This window comes from Ursus arctos, unplaced genomic scaffold, assembly GCF_023065955.2.
Source record: "Ursus arctos isolate Adak ecotype North America unplaced genomic scaffold, UrsArc2.0 scaffold_1, whole genome shotgun sequence".
Classification (NCBI taxonomy): domain Eukaryota; kingdom Metazoa; phylum Chordata; class Mammalia; order Carnivora; family Ursidae; genus Ursus; species Ursus arctos.
The window spans coordinates 17683265-17703784 of NW_026622763.1; the positions used below are offsets into that span (position 1 = coordinate 17683265).

At 40.5% G+C, this 20520-nt stretch overlaps 1 protein-coding gene and 1 non-coding gene across 7 annotated transcripts in view; one reads left to right on the forward strand and one right to left on the reverse strand.

The window, feature by feature from the left end:
- NCKAP5 (NCK associated protein 5) overlaps positions 1 to 20520 on the reverse strand; it is a 933280-nt gene that overhangs the window by 629511 nt on the left and 283249 nt on the right. The gene's annotated exons all lie outside the window — the stretch shown is intronic.
- Positions 17632 to 17738, forward strand: LOC113263510 (U6 spliceosomal RNA). The gene has a single exon (XR_003319233.1). It is a non-coding gene; the product is annotated as a U6 spliceosomal RNA (small nuclear RNA).

Genomic DNA, 20520 nt, shown 5'->3' on the forward strand with positions numbered 1-20520 from the left:
TAGCCTAATGATATATTGATTGTGCATACATATCTTTATTTTTACATATTCTGTGTTGTCATAAAAAAACCATTAAAAGCTGAGTTTAAATAATTATTCACTTCTTACATTACTATTGTAATCAATTGCCTATTATGAAAATTATTCCCATCTTTAAGAATTACTTCGCTAAGTGAAGTAATTAGAACTGATATTTTATTTTCTATTTCAGTTCCCCAAATTGATTTTTTATGCTAATCTTTGTACGAAAAGTGGGATATAAATTTCTTAAAGTAAAATGAATGGCTAGTCAGGCTTTACATTTGACACTTTATATTGTATTTGGAGGTTTTCAAGGCATTTTGCTCTTAAGACATTGCTGATTATTGTACCTGTCAGCACTGAAGTAGGTAGAAATTTCTCCATTTTATGGTCTTAAGTGTCTGATATTCCAAGAATAAAGGGGTGGAGGCCTTCTACCAATAGAGAGGGTTGAAAAATCACACCTTCTGTCTACTAAAATAGTCATAATTTCTTAGAGCTTCGAGAGAAAAGCAGGGAAGAGACAGATACCATTTATTGAATGTCTTGGGTGTACCTGATATTAAATTCAATAAAACATATATTTTTGCAATCCCTTACCATTATGTGGGCAGCCAATTATTGTTAGCCTTCATACAGATAAGGAAACAAGTGCAGACAAGGATTTGTGTTCTATCCAACAGCAAGCAAGTGGCGGAGCTGGGACTCAAACCCAGATCTGCTGCGTCAAAGGCTGTGCTTGCTTCTTTTCTTTAACCCTGCCACGTACAAACAGTGTCAGCGAACCTATTTTAACTTCATGACAATTTTGCCCTTTGATTCAACTGTCTCAGTAAGGTTTCCAATCGAAGAGAATGCCTACACCTGGCTTTTCACTATGGCGAACTGTCGAGGGAAACGCGTGAAACCCCAAGTTGAAAATGAGTTAGAAGCAAAGGCATGAATAATCATTTTGAAGATCAATGGAGTTAGTGAGTTGAAGTGAAAGGGAGAAGCACTTGGGGTGACAAGACAGTAGTCCTAATTCTAGATGAGCCCAGAACAAGCTAGGATATTGGATTAGGTTCCCCCATTGCTCTGGCCTTGAAATATCTCATTTGTAGAATGAAGGGTTATGGTTTTTAGGTAACAACTTCTCTTTTGTTGCCAGAATGATGCAGACTGAGTCCACCTCGGAAAGTGACATGTGGTCAGCCTGTGTCCCCAAATGCATCTCACTGCTTCAAGGACACAGCATTCATTAAATAATGGCACCCTGATTTGTCCCCAGGATCCTAGGTGTCTAGTAGAGACACATAAATGAGGTTGTTAGAGTAAATACTAGACAACTAAAAGTGTCAGATCCTTTGGAGTCTCCTGTCATAAATCAGCGAGCCCCTGGCAGCTATATTAGAAGTCAGGCCACTCGGCCACTGTGCTTTCTGCTTCCCTCCCAGCTCCACCCCCTCTCTTCTTCATTTTATTGTTATGAAGAATGCAACCTACAAATACCTCACTACAATGGACCATTTCTATTTTCTACAGGACATACTCAGTCCACACGTAGCATACCTCGGTTTTAAATTTAGCTCTGCCACTGTTGAGCTTCACTCCTTGAACTTCATCTGAACTTCTCTGTCCTTTGAGTCCTCACTGGCTTGAGACTGCTCATGTCCTGCGTGCTCCAAATTCAGGGCAACTTTCAGATGGAGGTTGATAACCTGGAGCTCTGCATTAATGCTCTACTAAACGTCTTTGTTACCGGAACGGGTTCAAACCGGACTGATGTAGAATTTTCCTCATTGTTTGGGGCTGAATTGTGTCCCACCAAAATCCACACCAACCCCCAGTTCCTCAGAACAGGACTATGTTTGAAGGAAGGACCTTTAAAGAGGTGATTAAATTAAAATGGGGTTGTTAGAGTGATCCCCAATCCGATACGACTGGTGTCCCTCTAAGAAGAGAAGGTTGGGACACAGAGATAGACATCAGCTGCAGGCACACAGAGAGACAACCACATGAACACACAGCGAGAAGGTGGCCATCTGCGAGCCAAGAAGAGAGGCTGCAGAAGGAACCAAATCTGCCGCCATCTTAATCTCAGACTTCCAGCCTCCAGGACTGTGAGAAAATAAATTTCTGCTGTTAAACCACTCAGTGTGTGGTATGTTATTATGGCAGCCATAGTAAACTAACATCCTCATTACACCAATAATCAGTCTCCTTGGAAAAGATGGCGCATCCTCATGATAATTTCATGCTATAGCAGAGAACACATAAGCCTAAACGAATTTGCCTTCAAAGTTAGCAACTGATTCTTTAGACTATAAACAAATGCTATGACATGTGCTATACTCAGATGTTTAAACATGTTTTATTCCATCAACTCTATATGTTCGAATCAAATTTTTAAGCAGTCTGGATTTAAATATTAGCAGGTAATAGTAAAGATTCTCAGAAAATTTAAAGGGCATGATTAAAGGAAAAACTGAATGGTTTCTTGAATTTTTCTGTTTAAGTCAAATTTCTAAATTTAATAATTTGGTTAGGAAAAACACATATCAGTTTATCATCCCAGGCACTTAGTTTCTAATGGTGTGAAGGACTAAAGTCTTACACAACGTGGTAACAACATGCTATTGTCCAGGGATACCAATAAATGTTCAAAGATGCGAGAGTCCTATAAAAACATGCCAGTTACTACTAATGATAGTGAAATTCTGCTAAGAAAAAATGCACATACAGGGTCTACCTCCACATTTCAGCTCATTAACAGTAGAGTAAATTACATAAGCATCCACAGCCTAAGAAGGCCTTGACCTGTATACTAGCAACTGGAAAACACACCCCTGTCCTATAGTGCAGCTCTCATTCTGAAAGATTAAATCCTATTGTACCATCACTGATCAATTATGTTCATTCCTACAGCATTCCAGCAGCTATAATCAGTATCAGGTTCTATTTGTTATGTAAGAAAACTGAAGCACTGATAAGATATTTGCTAAAGGCAAAAGAACTATTAAGTATTTGGTAGTGCCAACGAGACTAGAACCCAAGAAATCCCTGTTTTACTGTAGACAAGTATTCTCCTTTCCAAGAGAAGGTGCTGTGACACGTATGCTTCAACATACAAGGCCACCTTCCCCTTGCTGTATGACCCAGCTATTGTGACATGCTGAGAAAAAATTAATGTTGCTAATATAACATAAATTCTTGAGAATTTAACTATCCATCTTGTTTCTCTTTCTTCCCTCAAGTCACTTCCGCCACAGAGAAATGTTGCATTGTATACATTTTTCAAAGTGAATCTGCCAGAGGAAAGAATCTTCTAGAAATAATGACAAGTTTATGAAACATTTTCTCTTTTGATCTTTAAAAAGAACACAAGGTTAAGTTGTGGGAGGGAAAAAAAAAGCTTTATGAAACAGGTCCCTTGGGCTGTGAATCCATGCCTCTGAGCTATTTTTAATAAAGCATATAAACAGTGGGTTGCTTTGGTCTTTGAAGGCTTGGACTTTGGAACAAGGAAGAACGAAGAATTTCATGACTTTAAACATTTAGGAATCTTCATGTGTTGTGTGAAGGGGAGCTAATTGAACAAGCGGGCTGGGCTGCTAGGATCAGAGATGGAGGAGGCATATTTTAACCAAACATCATTAATTTGCTCAGTGGCAGCCATTAATTTATTTCTACTAAGACAGATAGGCTTCTGTTCGATACCAATAAGGGGAAATAATTAAGAAAATCTTGAGCCAGAGTGAAAAAGATAGGATGTCTTTTGACAAAGTGATTCTTCAGTTTGTAATTAGCACCTGATAAAGGGCTATGAATGTTAACTTTGGGGAAGAACAGCTAGTTATTTAAAATACTAATCCCATTTACTTTCTAAACTGCCTTTCACTGATATTTGCCCTATTTTGTGCCATCCCATAAGTAGGCCACATGTTTTATGGAAAACAACTCAATTTAAAAAGCATCATACCAGCTACAGTTCTAGAAACATTGACGTGGTCTTTGGTTTTAAAAGTGGTTTTCAGGGGGCAGCTGGCTGGCTCACTCAGTAGAACACGTAGCTCTTAATCTCTGGTTGTGAGTTCAAGCCCCACACAATGGGTGTAGAGCTTATTTAAAAAAATATATATATATATATATAAATAAAATTACATTTAAAAATTTGTTTTCAAAAGCAAATGCAGTGACCACTGCTGGTAAACATCTGGTTATTTTAGCTTCCTGGGGTTAGAAAGCCAATCCCTACCCCCATGCCCTGCACTCTCGGTCTTCACGGAACTTCCCAAAATACATATTCCCTGGCAAGCAAATTATTATGTTTTTTTAAATTATACCAGCTGACATGCACACAAAGCCTGGCTTTTCATGAAGCAAAGGTCAAGCATTTGAGAATTACATCAGATCATAGTAATAGCAAGTTACTCATAATTATTTGGAGTTGACGGCAATTTTTTATAGCTTGAAGGTAATGACTTCTTGCTTAAATTGAAGATAATAAATTCTAATTATTATTTTAGGAATAAGAAACAGCTCTTGTTCTCTTCATCTTAAAGAATGTTCAAAGAACTCATTTCCCCTCAAAAGTCCTTTTCTCTGGCTAAACTAGGTTTTACAAAACAAAACAAAACAAAAAACCCAAAAAACCAAAACCCCAAAAAACAACTCATGATATTTTAAACATCGAGAGTCTCACTCTTCTTCTTTTCTTCCTCCTTTCTCTACATTCTACAAATAAAATTTATTAGACTCTATTCTGCACTAAGTTGGATCCAATATAATGTAATGTTTTGTCTTACAAAAATGGCTCTGCATACCCCTTGATGAGATGTGAGAAAAGCAGAGACAAGGAAGACGTAATACGTGCCCTAAAAGAGCTTACCATCTAGTTGACAAAGCCAAGAAGGAGGTAATGAATAACTCACAACAAGAGACCTTAATAACCGTAAGTTAAGTGACATAAAATAGTGAAGGCAATAAGAGTTCAGAGAAGGTGATAGTCCCCACTGGTAGAGCACACAAGATTTCTTTGCGGAAGGACGGGATTAAGTGGGATTCTACAAGCATTATTTTGAAAAAGAGAAGGCATTCTAACATCTAAGCATTTCACTTCTTATGCCTGATTGAGCTCTTGTTTTCTTCTCTATCCCAACGGCCAGCTCATATCCTCAAGGGGCATCATTGTTTCCAGACCTCCCAAAGAACATGACCAAATGGTTTTATTTAGATACCATTCCGTGTCACTGGCTTCTTCTGAGCCATTCTAGGTGTGGGCACAGGTTTTCACAGGGCTTTTCTTCCTTTTCTTTTTTTCTTTACCATTGTCAATTCCATGAATCGCCAGCTACTTCTGAATGAATGACAAAGACCATCGCATCAAATCTATCCTTGTTATCTCCACACTCATTTATCCCATAAGATCAATATCTCTTACAATCGATACATGGCTGTAAAAATGTCAAAATATAACAACATAAGAAGTGACCAACTGGGCCAGACCTAGCACCTATGTCTGACTTGTCACTCTGAAAGCAGCTCTCAATTTTTTTTCCTGTGTCCACACACCTGAAGGCTATGGCTTACTTTCCTCACAGACAGCTACTCCTTCTGGCAGGTGCTCCTAAGGGCTGAGGGGATGGGCTCCCTTGCTTAGAGCAATACAGCAGATACTCCTGTGGGACGAGAAGTATGTAACTCAAAACAGACCTTCAAGCGACCTTGATCCTTGGTATTCTTATTCTCCCCATTCTTGGGGACCGGCCATTGAAAATCATCACTTTACTAAACATCAAGCTCGAGGAGTGCCATGCTAACTTCCCTTGATGGCCTGTTACCGATCTGTCATCTGAAAACTTTTCTAAATAATTTTTAAGTAATCTGTATTTCATAACGCTGGTGTTCAAATGTCCTGTAAAAACTTACCAGCTGAAAAAACAAAAATAAACAAACAAAAACTTACCAGCTGTTTATTAGCACAGCACCCATCACACACAACCATCCGAGATGATCTCTTTACCTGTGTGCCTCTCTACCCACATCCTGAACTCCTTGTGGTAAATGACCATTTTTCTTCCTTTTCTTTCTTTTCTTTTCTTTTCTTTTCTTTTCTTTCTTTTCTTTTCTTTCTTTTCTTTTCTTCCTTTCTTTCCTTTCTTTCTTTCTTTCTTTCTTTCTGTCTGTCTGTCTGTCTGTCTTTGCATTTCCGGCACCTGAGACAGGGCCTGGAATTTAGCATTATTTAGAACCACCACCTTAAGCTGCCAGTTTCGCCACTCAAACATGGCCACATATCAGCAATTGCATAAGCTTCAATTTAACCATTGTAAGCCTTGACCGATGAATGGAAGTATAAAACATGAGCCAACACATTCTTGAGGGCCTCTGGGAAAAGAAACAGAGAGGAGAAGAAAACCGACATCTACTGACATTCTGAAGCAGCAGGTCTGGGGTGGGACCAGGAGCCTACATTAGAGCCAGTATCACAGATGATCTTATGCAGAGGATGCTTGGACCATGTTTTGATAAACGCGGCTCCTGGGGACACAAAGGGAGTAAGTAGAATGCTTCTGGTCAGTTAGAAGGAGACAAGAGACAAGCCTGCCGCCTACCCCTTTCCATGCTAATCACACTCGTCCCACCCAGAACCAGCTGTGCAAGCCAGACTCAGAGAGCCCAGCACAGCCGGGATGGGTGTCCTCATCCAGCCTTTGCTGCTATGCTTTTCTCAAAGATATTTTGTCCTTTAGAAAGTCACCGACAGCTTTGTGACTGTTGCACAGTAATGCCTCCCCACGCATCCCCCTCCCAGTGTGCACTGCGCACGCACTGGGTGGGATCACTTAGCTCTTGCATGCCTGAGTTGTGCCTCTTCTAGGAAGAGATTTTTGTAATGCGCTCAGAGGCAAAAGCACCCAGAGGTCACTGTGTTCTTTGTTCAGGTGGCCCGAAAGACTAAGAACACTGGGGATGTTTGGACAGATTTCATCCTGTTGTGATTAATTAGTGCCCACACCTGACAGGCTAGGAGAAGGTCGCCACAGCGGCTCCCCCGGGACGCGCGCCATCTCTTCGTGACGGAACAGGGGGAGGCGGCTGAGAAGACCATCTCCAAAACTGGATGGGAGGAAGTGACCCTGTGAAGCGGGCTGCAGGCTCACCAGATGTAAGCTCCTTGCTACCATCTTCTGAGGAGCACTAAGGACGAGGGTTTATTCAGTAGAACTCAGAGCCACAAACCCTCCGCGGCCACGCATCGCGGGTACGCTGTGGTGATTGACGTGCGTGCTGCGCTAAGGCCTGCAGGCCGTGCGGCTTCTGCGGTGCTTGGCGCCAGGCACTACTTACTCACGAGGAACGACACATTAAACTCATCATGGTATGTCGCCTGACAGCATGCAGTGTGATGTAGTACCACCGTATCAGCCATCACGTACCTTTGCCTGGTTTCCAGGCTGTACGGCTACCCTGAACAATACCGGAAAATATTGATATATTTAATTTACACAGACATGAAAGGAAGAAAAATGTTATGAGCAGAAAAGGACAAATGCAATAGGCCTGCCAAAAGAAATCGCATGTAAAAAAAGGAAGGAAGGAAAGGAGAGGAAAGGAAAGGAAGGAAAGGAAGGCAGGGAAGGAAGAAAGAAAACCTGTGTATTTGTGTTTAGAGCAGAGAAATACGGCAAATACCAATCATTAAGGAAAATATAAGGAAGAAGAAAGAAATTCGAACCTTTGAAAAATTTTATTTCTGGATATTGTGATAAGACCACCAAAACCTGACTTTCATTCATTCATTCATTCATTCATTCATTCATTCACTCAACCACACATCTATCCACCCATCTATTCATGAACATTGACTAAATGCCAGCTATGTCCGAGTGCTATCATAGGCAGTTAAAATATGATCATATGCGAAAGTCATACTAAGTCTATGCAGTCATGGAGCTTAAATTCTATTGGGTGAGACAGACCAAAACACGTAAGTTCATAATCTGCACTCATGTAGTCAGGAGAAATGATGTATAAATATCCAACAAGCTTTGGCGAGGGAGCGATTGATTTGTAGCTTTCGCCATAGTGTAAATACTCCCACCTGGGACAATCTCAAATTGCCAATGCGATGTCACAGTCAATGTGACAATGTGATGTACCATCAGGACTGTAGAGCAGCAGGAGAAGCCCCCTCCAATTCACACCTGGACATGATCTAAAGAAACAAATCATGTTAAGCGGCCAGATATTGGAGGGAAGGGTGGATCTTTTAGGTAAGTGGTTGGAATAATTCTTGGGCTAAAGACATTTGAGCAGTGATCTAAATGAAGAAGAAAGAAGCCATGAAATCATGAAGTAAAGAGAATTGGGGGAGTGGGGCAGAAACGGTAAGCACAAAGGCCCTGAGGCAGGAAATATATCTTGTATGTCTGAGGAACAGAAAGGCCACTGTGTGAGGAGAGGTAGGCAGGGTTTAGATCATCTATGACTTTGTCAGCAGTGGGAAGAATGTGAACTCTATGCAAGAGATGGGAATTCAGTGAGGAGTTCTGAGCAGGGAGTGATGTGACCTGATTTATCTTCTTAAAAAATCAGTCTGGCTGCTGGGGAAAGAATAGGAAAGAGTGCACTGCAGTACAGGAGCCCCTGCAAAAGTGAAAACATGATGACCACAGAGGAGGGTATCTAGGTAAGAATGAAAGGGCTCATAGTGGAGTGGTAGAGGTAGATGTTAGAAGAAACGCTCAAGTTTGGAATATAATTGATAGGTAAATCTACCGGAAGTCACTGATGGATTGGATAAGAGAGGAAGTGATAAGTCAGAGGTGAACTCAAGAATTTCTGAAACTTAGTTACAGGCTTGGTTACCATGTGGGGCCATTAGCTGAAATGAAGAACACCAAGACAAGGGCAGGAGTAGAGGGAAAGTCACAAGTTCAATTTTGGGCATTTTAGGTGAGAGTTATTGACATCCAAGTGGAGACATCATGTAGGCAGCAGGATATACAAAAGTCAGGGGAGAGGTCAGGAAAGGAGATACAGATTTGGAGACCTCTGCTATAGATGATCTTAGTGGTTGTGCCACTGAAGCATTGTTTGAGAACCGCTCGCTTAGAATGACAGGGATGTGGCCTTTAAGGAGCCTCTGGGGAGGAGGCAACCTGTTACAGGGAGATGTGTGAAGCATAGACCAAGTATCTCTCCCCCGTTAAACAATTCATGTTCCTGAAGCTACAGTTATTAAGGAATACTCCATTTCCAGAACGACCCTGTTAAAATCCATACTAATACTTATTAACAAACTAAAAGAGATTTCTTATCTACCAGCTCGAGAACTGGGTATTTTGATGTTCAGAAGATGGAGCACCGGTTCTCAAACTTGGCTACACGTCATACTCACCACGGAGCTCTGAAGAATACGAACACCCAAGTGGGTGATTCTAATTCAATTGTGGCATGAGGGTAGGTGGTACAGCTTTATTTTTAAAGGAGTTAAATTGGACAAGGGATAGGAAAGGCACAGATAGAACCAAAGAACTGAGGTCCTCCATAAAGTTGGGGATGCTTTTCAAAGTCATCTGGGAGGACAAAAGGATGTGGTGGGAGAGTAGGATGATCCCACTGTGATTTTGAAGGTGGTCTGGGATGCGGCATGGGAATTGAGATGAAGTGGACTAAAAAGATCACTGGGGTTAAAGGAAGTAACTGAAGGCAGGCAGGGTATTGGAAAGAATCTTTGGGAAGTTGGGGGTGTGAGGCTTAACTTTTTTAGGTTCTACAAATAAGTGGAATCATACAATGTTTGTCATTCTGTGCCTGGCCTTTTTTTTTTTTTTTTTTTTTTTTTTTTTTTTTTTTTTTTTTTTTAAGAGAAGGACAGAGAGGTGGTGGGGGTCGAGGAAGATGGAGAGAGACAGTGACAATCTCAAGCAGGCTCCACACCCAGTGCAGAGCCCGACATGGGGCTCGATCTCATGACCCTGAGATCATGACCTGAGCCTAAATCAAGAGTCAGATGCTTAACTGACTGAGCCACCCTGGCACCCCTGTGTCTGGTTTATTTTACTTAGCATAACATCTTCCAGTCCACCCATGTTGTTGCAAATGGCAGGATTTCCTTGAAATTTGCTGAGAAGGTAGATCTCTAGTGCACACACACACAGACACACACATAATTTGTATTTGCCAATTATGCCTCAAGAAAGCTGAAAGAAATCCATTCCAAGTTCCAAACGAGTGCCTTCTAGACTATAACTATCTGTAAGCAGGGGCCCATTCTTACATGAAGTTTTATTTGGAGAACACCATTTAGAAATCATCCCAATATCTAAATCTCCATCCATTTATTTTATTAATCTACCTAGTGTGACAAAACACAAAATCTGCATTTCACTTTTTGGGATGCGAGTTCTTGGAAACTTTGAAGAACAATGTTACTGCCATACTGAGCCAATATCAATCACTTCCCCACATTCCCGAATGCCCAGCCCTGGCACTGAGGACACGGCATGCTGGTACTGCAATTTGTATTCTCTTGATCATGGGAAGTACAGGCCCAGAAACTGCTAAACGCAAAGACACTTCTTTCTCTTCCTGACTCCTGCCACCCTCATACGTAAAAAAACAGCTCAGACAACAATCTCCTGACGATGGTTCATGAATGAAGTTCAATATCCGGCAACGGTGATTCATCTTATCAAGACTGTAACCTCCTGCCCAACTGGAAAGGACTTATGAGAAATAAGAAGACATGTAACAAATAAAGGCTAAAGTTTAGAAAATCTCCAAAGATGTGTAAGGAAATAAAAAATAAGTAAATACCAAAATAGTTCCTGTTAGACGTTTTTCAGGACTGGTGGCTTTCTCTTGGTCTGAGTAGTATAAAATATGCTCTCCCCAAAATAACTCTCAAGCACATTTTTTTTTTTCAAAAGCCGTTTATTTTGAGCACTTTTCCTTCTCTACCTCTCATTCCTTAATCTAAAAATGTCCTATCGACTCTTTCCTTTCCACTGCTTTCTCTCTACCCACAAAAAGGGGAAAGGGTATATTTTAATTGCTGGTATGTGGTAAATTCAAACCCTGTTATCATCATTCTGTGGCCTTTGGTTTGGGGAGATGTCATCTTGTTTCCCTAGAAAGAAGTGAAGAGATCATAGTGTGATGAATGAATTTGCTTTTCCTGGCACCACTCTGACTGCCCTCGGAAGACCAGGAGGAAAATGGTTGTTAGAAGGGGAGCCCCAGGGAGAGCTGGGTGCTCAGTTGGTTAAGCAGCTGCCTTCGGCTAAGGCCATGATCCTTGGGTCCTGGGATCTAGCCCCACATCAGGCTCCCTGTTCAGGGGGGAGTCTGCTTCTCCCTCCCCTTGCTTATGCTCTCTCATTCTCTGTCTCCCTCTCTCTCTCTCTCTCTCAAATAAAAAAATAAAATATTAAAAAAAAAAAAAGAAAAAGAAGAAGAAGAAGGGCAGCCCCAATGTCCCCTGCCTGCTCTTCTTCAAGTATTTCTCCTGGTAGAAATCTCAGTAAACATGAAGAGATAAGAAGTTCGGTGTAACCTACTGCCTTTGCATTTTAAGTGTCTCTTGAATCAGTTCACTTCCTCCCAGTGCCGTCATACTCTTGCCCTCAGCTCTTGCACGGTCTCCAGAACTAGCCTCCCCTCTGAATCCTGTGTTTCCAACTGACCTAGCTCTTATCTTCTCAGCAACCAGAGTAAGCTTAATTTTTTTTTTCATTTTGAAATAAATTAAAACTCACAAGAAGTGCAAAATTAGAACAGAGAGTTCCTTGCACCCTTCATTTAGCTTTCCCAATGATAACGTTTTATGTAACCATAAACATAACATTCAGAAAATAGACATTGGTCAGTACTGTTCACTAAATTTGGGGTTATCCTTTAAAAATCCAAACCTTATTGTGCCAACACTCCCCTCTTTGTTAAACCTAATTACTGGCTTCCCATCAACTTTTACAATAAGGACTACAGTACTTAAACTGGCCCTTAAATAGTGGGATTATCATTCCAGGTTGGCCACGACAGACCTGGTTCACACATGTAGTGCCAACAAACTATCCCATTTAGCATTTTAGTACACTCAAAAGTGTGGCAGTTTGGATGATAATTTATGTGGTCAAGCCACTCGGAGTTCTGTGTCCGGGTGGCCTGTGGAGACCTCCAGCTTTTGTCTTGTGCTCCTCCACTTCTGGCTCCAAGCCCCTGTGACACAGACCTTCTTGAAGTTCCTAGGATAGGATGCAGGATGTGCAATGTTTCTTCCTGCCACAGGGCCTTTGCACCTGTTCTCTCTGCCTGAAACACTTTCCTGCCCCACCCCCATTTGCCTGGATAGCTCCTACTTGTATCAGCTTAGCTAAATCCTCACTCCATCCCCAGACTAGGTCACATTTCTCTATTAAATGCCCTCACCATGCCCTGGACCTCTCCTTTGAACTGTTTGTCACAGTCATAATTTTATATTTGTTTCTACAAATAGAGTAAGCTGTAAGTAGGAAGAGGGCATATTTTCACGATATCCTAGCCCCAGCACCAGCAGGAGCTTGCTGTATGGGAGATGATTACTTTGTAGCTGAGGACTGAGTGAATAAAAGCTCAATTCACAGCTTCATGAGCAACAAAAGAAAGTGGTTAATGGCTTCAGGAAAAAGCAAAAGCAAAAATTTCTTGCCTCACCTTTGTAGGTTCCTGCCCATGTGGCTCATTTCGTCATTTAAAAAACCCAGCTTTGGAATGAGACAAACCCCAGCTTCAAACTTGGTGTTCATAAGCTGAGGAACTTTATGCAAGCAATTTATCCTCTTTGAGGCTTAATATTTTTCATCTGTAAATAGCAGTAGTAGCAATAATTATATAAAAGTCATCTACTCTATAATGACAATTATAATTATTATAATAATGTGACAATTATATAATTATAACAATTATTAAGTATATAATAATTATTATAAATAATAATAGTCATCACACTTTTGTGAAGGGTGAATTAAAAATGTACAGCACTTAATAGTCAGGTATTATTAAGTGAATGTGAACTCTATTACAAGGTTGTTTTAAGTGTATCATTCCCCATGTGTCTAAGATGATTTCCTTGTTTCATAGAAGACATGCAGGGAAGATTTAATGCTGGCGCTGCCTCCCCATCACCTGCTCCCCTTGGGTCTCCTCCAGCTCAGACATGTAAGGCTTTCCTTGGCTAGCCAACCCTGGGCCAAACCTGGCATCTTCTTTGACTGTTCATCCCTTCTCTGCGCAACACACCAAATCCATCAGGAATGCTGGTCACTTCCTCTTTGAAATATAGGTAGAGTACTGCTTCTCCCCACCCCACCTGCTGCCCCTCACCTTCCCCATCTACCTGGATGACTGCATCGGCCTCCAAACAGGTCTCCCTGCCTCTGCCCTGGCCCTGCAGAGCAGCCAAGATGACACCATTAAAATGCAAGTCATATCAAGCCATTCTCCTGCTCAGACCCTTCAAGGCTTCCTGAGATCCCATGGAGTAAAGTAGGGCATGCTTCGTGAAGTGTCTGTCCTCTTTTGCATTCCCTCTGCCTCATTCCTCCCTCCTTCAGATCTTTTCTCAAAGGAGAGTCTTCTCCAAACACCCTACTTAAAGTCACAAGCTTAATACTCTATCCACTCCTAGCTTATATTTCTTCACAGCGCTCATCACTCTCTATACTTTTTGCTTATTTATTTTCCTTATAAGGATGTCTTCCCATGAGAATGGCAAGTCCATGATGGCAGGGAGTTTTGTCCGCTCTGTCCCTGCTCTCTCCCTGGCATCAACCCCGGGCCTGACCTGTATTAGGTGTTCAGTGAACATATCTTGAATGAATACACGCGCAAGTCAATGAATGAACGAGGTACCACCACTCCCAAGGCAAGAGCTGTCCCAGACACAATTTGGTGTAAGTCACGAGGCACAGACTGAAACACCAAACCTATGTCAAGAGTGTGTTGGGCAGGGGTCTGGGAGGAGGAGGAAGGAGAGGGCACACCTCACCACATTGATGCCTGGCTCAGGGGCAGCAGCTGCTGTCCCAGCCTTCACAAGGACGCTGAGAGTAGCTGGGTAGTGGCAGTGCCGGCTCACCACTTTGGGTCTGCTGAGTGTAGAAGGATGAGAGTGGGTGCTCTCTACCCATACAGAGGGAAGAAAATGTTCACAGTCAGACCATGATCTGTTCTGGTGGGCCCACCAGGGATGACGTGGATTTCCCAAACTCAGGGAGATGTCTCTGGCTAGAAATCCCACTGGCCTGGGGGCCAAAATGAGGCCGTTTTTATACTAGCCAAATTAATTTCCCTTTGTCAATATGTATGGGATTTCCAGAAGAACATATGCTGAGAAACGGTCTCCAGATCCATTGTCCAGATGTTGGCAAGATACAAGCCAAAGAAAGAAAGAGTTAAAGTCTTGTGACTCCAGAGCTTTTTGCCAAACAAACAAGCTTGTCTTGCTGGAAGTTCAAGACTGAGCCACGGCTCTGGGTGGACCAGCCTTAAACAGAAAATTGGGCTGTATTCAAACAAACTTGGACCAAGCCAAGGACACTGAATTCTCAGTTAGAATGCAGTTATTCACAAACTCAAGGGAACTGAACTTTAATACGAAAAATATCCAAGAGTTGTAGTATTAAGACCTTGTAAAATCAGCCTACAAACATGAAGCGTGAATTATGTACTCCCATCAGCAAAAGGCATGAAGCACAGTTGCAGAAGGAACAAACTAGAATATTACCTGATATCCTAAGGGAGGAGACCTTCCCACCGTCTTAAAGTCTGGAAGGCAACTTACAGACGCTCTCAGCCAGGTATCCCGTATCAATCCCTTCCTGGGAGTGGTGAGCACAGTCGCTCTGAAAGTTGGCCAGACACGGTAACATCAGGGCATTTGCTGTGACTGTTCTCACATCTCACTGACTTCTCAATTCTTCCTTATGCTCAGTAAGTAATACTTAACCTAAGGTTCTTTCATTACTTGTTTCCTCTCCCTTCCCTACCCAAGCAGTGGGGCCCCCTTGATGTCATCATTACACATCAGGCTGGGTAAGGAACAAAATCTCCAGCAGTTCTGGCCCAGAGAATTCTCAGCAGTTGGTCTGATGCATTAACTAATAGACAAGAAAGTTCTATAGAAGGTAATTGAATTGTCACCTGGCTTATTAATGTTAAAAACAATGTGATGGTACAAGCCTTCTAATTCCTAACAGAATACCCCTACCAACATTAGAAGGGCAAACAAAAATAAGCTAGCTTCTAGTTTTTCTAGTTCGTGTGCAAGACTGTATATAACTTCTAAAATATTGAGACATTATAGCTATCTAGGCGACACGCCCTAAAATCTTAGAAAACAATGCTTGGTCAAAAGAGCGCAATGGATGCAGGGCATACAATCAGACATCCTGAAGAGGCCCCTTTAAATGGCCAGAAGTATTAACTACATATATTCTATCTAGCTTCTATAATAATGGCATTATCTGAGATGAAAAATAAAACAATTCTGGGTGGTTAACATGATGTACAATAAAATATTTACAGTTCTTAACATTTGTACTTAAAATCATTGCTTGAGGCCATCACCCAGAATCAAAATTAAACATTTAATAGCTCATTGACCTTTATGCATATCACTCCTAAAACTGTGGATAAGTGAAAACAGATATTTTATTCAAATGAAATCATAATATTTTTGTAGCTTAACTTTTTTTCTCGAGCTCAATTTGGTAAGAGTGTGGCACTTTACAGGAGTCCTTATGAGGCTATCTTAAACTGTAGTCATTGCCCTAAAGAAAATGTTTACGGCCTGACTGGGATAATTATATTCTCCTATTAAATATCACTCCTCCAGGGCTAGTGATTCTTGAATACAAATGTGCCACTTTATATGCAAATAAAATGTACTGAGATGTGAATAAAAAGTTCTGCATCCATCCACTCACAAATCATGTTATTATGATTCGTATTAACAGATAGAACTTCTCAAGACGGAAGATGTTGATATCACATACAAGAGGCAATTCTTTCCTTGAATTTTTGCTTTCAAGATGTTTAGATACAGCTGGAAATATTTGCTTTTCTCACAGCAATATCAGATTGGGGTTTGCGTTCTGACTTGTATTTTTGATTCAAAAGATTTTACAGTCCTGTGATTACTTATTATCAAAACTTGTTTTTTTGTTGTTTTAGTTTTTTTTTTCTTTCTGTTCTTGACATCTCTTCAATCCTTTTCTTATCTTACAGTACCCACACACCTGAAAACAAATCAGGACATCTCGGAGTCCAGAGTTTCCAAAAAGTTTTCTTAAAATCCAACCTAGCAAAGTAGAGAACTTCCACACTGTACAGAGTATAGTCATTCTGTGGCCACATATTTGTATTTTCTCTTAAAAAAACCAAAAAACTGTATTCTTTGAATTCAATCTTTGAGCAAAAATACCACGGTAAAAGCCAGGAGTCTGTTCTTCGCATTTGAAGGAGCAATGTTTTTGTATCTTAAATCGCATCTCCGACCAGTGCCTTGTATTTTTATCAGCCACCTCTCATGGTGCTAGGGAACAACTATTTTTTTTTTAAAGATTTTATTTATTTCACACACATACATAGAGAGAGAGAGAGCACAAGCATGGGGAGAGGCAGAGGGAGAAGCAGGCTCCCCGCTGAGCAGAGAGCCCGATGTGAGGCTCCATTCCAGGACCCAGGGATCATGACCTGAGCTGAAGGCAGATGCTTAACTGACTGAGCCACTAAGGCGCCCCAAGGAACAACTATTTTTAGAAAACTAGATGATACATATTTTGTCCCTATGTCTGCAAAGTTAACAATATAAGATGAATACTATGTTAGGAAGCAAAAAAGTAAAGCATTTCATCACCATTTTTAACACTTTCCCTGCAGCTCTGCTGTCCTTGCCTGGAGCTGTCAAAGGAATATGGGAAAACACATGGCATGAATGTGGAGACGGAGCTCGATTTCTGGCCAATGCATTGAACTCCCAGAGTCAAAGGATCATACAGCTGACTGAGAACTAAAGGAAAGGATGTAGGTGAGGACATCTCAGGGCTGAATCACCAGATCAAGACGTTATTGCACATCTGGAAATTTAATTACTTCTGTTGAAATTTGGAGAAAGCCCAGTTTCCCACAAACTAGAAAATCTTTCATCCAGGAGTCAAAACTAAGTATTTATACTTCTTGAGAAATACCTACAATTTTATTTAAGGTAGAGTCTGACTATTATACTTTTTAATTTAGGGCTTAGGGATAACAGAAGATAGCATAAAGTTAGCATCTGCGTTAAATTGAAAGAGGTAGGGAGAACTTTATGCTATTTTTCGAGGGAGTCCAGGAATCTATGTTCATTGTCAACACTTCCTTTCACATGATTCAAGGACGATTGGTGGACAGCTGGAAAATGCCAAGGAACTGAGAGTCTTGATCAACCTGAAAAGCAAGACCTGCGTAGATGGCATTATGGGACATATTTGCTAGATCGCAATTTCTGTAAGGGAAAGGTTCCTATCTGCTTTGCACATAACTGCTTTATTCTTGCTCAGAACAGTTCCTGTCACCTAGTAAGCCCTCAAAATGTTTGACAGAGTGCTCGCTCCGGCAGTACACATACTAAAATTAGAATGATGCAGAGAAGATTCGCGTGGCCCCTGCATTAGGATGACACATAAATTCATGAAGCATTCCATATTTTTTTAAAAAAAATGTTTGACAGAGAGAGGAAGAAAGATGAGTACATGCTTTTCCACCCCTAGAGAGTGTACTATGTCTTGTCCATTCTTACAAAACTAGTCACCCAACTCTTATTCCTAATAGTTTGGCCACACGCACAGACACACACACACACTTAAGTGAAAATACATTTTTCTTACAACCTTTAAAATAAACTCTTAAATGTCCATAATCACTTAGATATTCTGCGTCAAAGCAGAGAAATGGAATAAATTTATCCTAAAACTGAAAATAGTTTCTATAATACAATAATAAACCAATTAACATTTTAATGTTAACAGGACATAGCTAAAATTACCCTCAAAATAATGCATTTAAATCAAGATCTTCCTAGATAGAGGGCACAAATGGGCGCTCAGCTTGCTTGGCCTTGCTCCCTGATATTTGAGACAAAGGGGTTCAATCACTGGAAAAGTCTGTGCTTCGAAAATGACCTCTGATCAATCTTGTTTTTAGTCTTGTCCCCTCACTCTCATTCCACTCTGCAGGATGGAATTGGGCATCTGTTTAAAATGCAAACTGAGTCATGTCACTAACTTGCTCAAAACACATCAGTACTTTAGGAGCTTCTATCTTTTTAAGAGCAACCATTCTTGGTCATTTGCTTGTCATAAAAGGCCTGACTTGAATAGTATCCCTCTTACAGATCCAAGCCCATTTCCCTCTACCCCCAGCCTTAAGCTCCGATAACACCAAAGTGGTAGTTCTTACCTCACTGGACACATTGTGTTAGTTCACACCTCTGGACGTTTGCTCATACCATTTCTGTTGGGTGGCATGCTGTCTTTCCCTTTCTCGACCTTGATGACACTTTTTCCTTTCAAGATTCATCAAGTCTCCTCTAAAGGATTCTTGGTTACATGCCTTTGGTTAGAGTCCAATATAAGCCTGAGCGTATCTCAGTATCTGTTATGTTGCATTGAAATTAACTGACCACATGTCTGTTTCCAGCTGCATATTCTCAGTATTCCCATTACACAAACTATGCCAAAGTCATCTTTTGGCTTCTAGCATCCACTGTGAAGTCAGATTCAGTGGAATGAATATGTACTACACTGAATTTAGTTTCCAGAAATTATCATCCTCTTTTCTTATATAAATTGACTAATTAAGCTACTAATATATTTCATATAAGGCAGCAACGTTTTATAAATGGGTGTTAACAAAAGCTGTATTACTGACACTGAACAATTAGTATATAACGTTATATTAAGGACTCAGGTGGGAAATATACCCAAGCACGAGTTAACTATGTGTGTTAACACTAGTAAAAAATCATTATGTAGGTTGCAAGGAATGTTTGCATTAAAGCATCTCAGTTATGTTTTGTACTAACTAAATAATAGTATTTGTATATCTGGAGTACTTCTAAAGCTTTTTGTTGTTGTTGTTGTTAATTTAAGAGCTCAAGCAAGTATTATACATTCAAAAAATAATTATTAAATTGTTTGTCTATGTTAATCTAGCCCAGAGAAAAATATAATAGAAATGCTAACATTCCTTTAACAATGGTGGTTCTAGCTGGCACCTCCTATTATCAATAAATATTGTGGCCCCCCCAGTCTCCAATTTCCAGACAATGCAGTGACTGAATTAGTATTCTCCAAAGCACAAAGCAGGCGATCTTTTTTGTCTGTGCATTTTTCACATCTTAGAACTGCCCCCTTCAATCTTCCCGTGTGCCATCTACCCACACATCCATGTCACTGTATATCACTAGTCTTCACAAGTTCTTCTGAGTGTAGTTTTGTTACTATGCTGAAACCTTATGCATAATTATGTGAAGTTGCTATGGAGATTTTGTGTGATTTGTCATGAAGAAAATCTATTGTGTTTGAGGTAATTCTCCATACTAATGACTCAGGTATCCATCCCCCACCCCTTATTTTCTCTGGGATTATAACCAACTGCATATATTTGAATATCTATAAGCAAAGTCATTTTATAAATAACACAACCAGAAAAGTTATTGAATTCACTAAGATGAAGCATTTCAGTACAGCCAGGCCAATTTCTCACGACTTAGGAAAAACTTCCATTATGGTACTTTTTGAATAACAGCTAGATTCCTGCCTGCCTCCTTTAGGAAGAGATCCCATAGAAGTCCTTTTACAATTAATTATATGATATATATTTTGGCTCTATCGTCACTTAGAAAACGTAATTTTGGAGAACGTATTAAACTGTTTGTGCAAAATTAAGGACAAACAGTGCAACCTTATCAAAAATCATTTATTTGTCCTTCTCATATGGTTGAAGACATTTTGGGGGTGGGAGCCAAGGGTGAAACTAATTATTTGACATTAATTAAAGGCACTTCAGACTAATGGCTAGGATCTGAACAATAGAAAGAAAACTTCACACCACCCAAAAAGTTCATGATTTTATCTTTCTTGCCTGACCTCCCCACCACCAGCCCCAGACAGAAGAAATCCTGAAATATCATATCGATTATCATTAGACAACTCACATAAATCTCTCTCCTGGCCTCTAGATCAGCAAAGCTGATTTCAGGATTATGATTGATCTTTGGAGAGGAACGTTCTTAAGTCAGCTAGAGGTGGAAGAGAATTTTGATGAATCCAGCAGGTTGCTGTCAGGAGAGTAGCATCCAGAGGATAGATGCAGAAGTCAGAGGAGTCAGATTTCAAACCAAAGGCAGACTAATTACAGAAACAATTCCTAGGCAACACTTTGAAAACATAACAAAGTTACTAATTTCCCAAACAACCAGTTCTGGAAAGG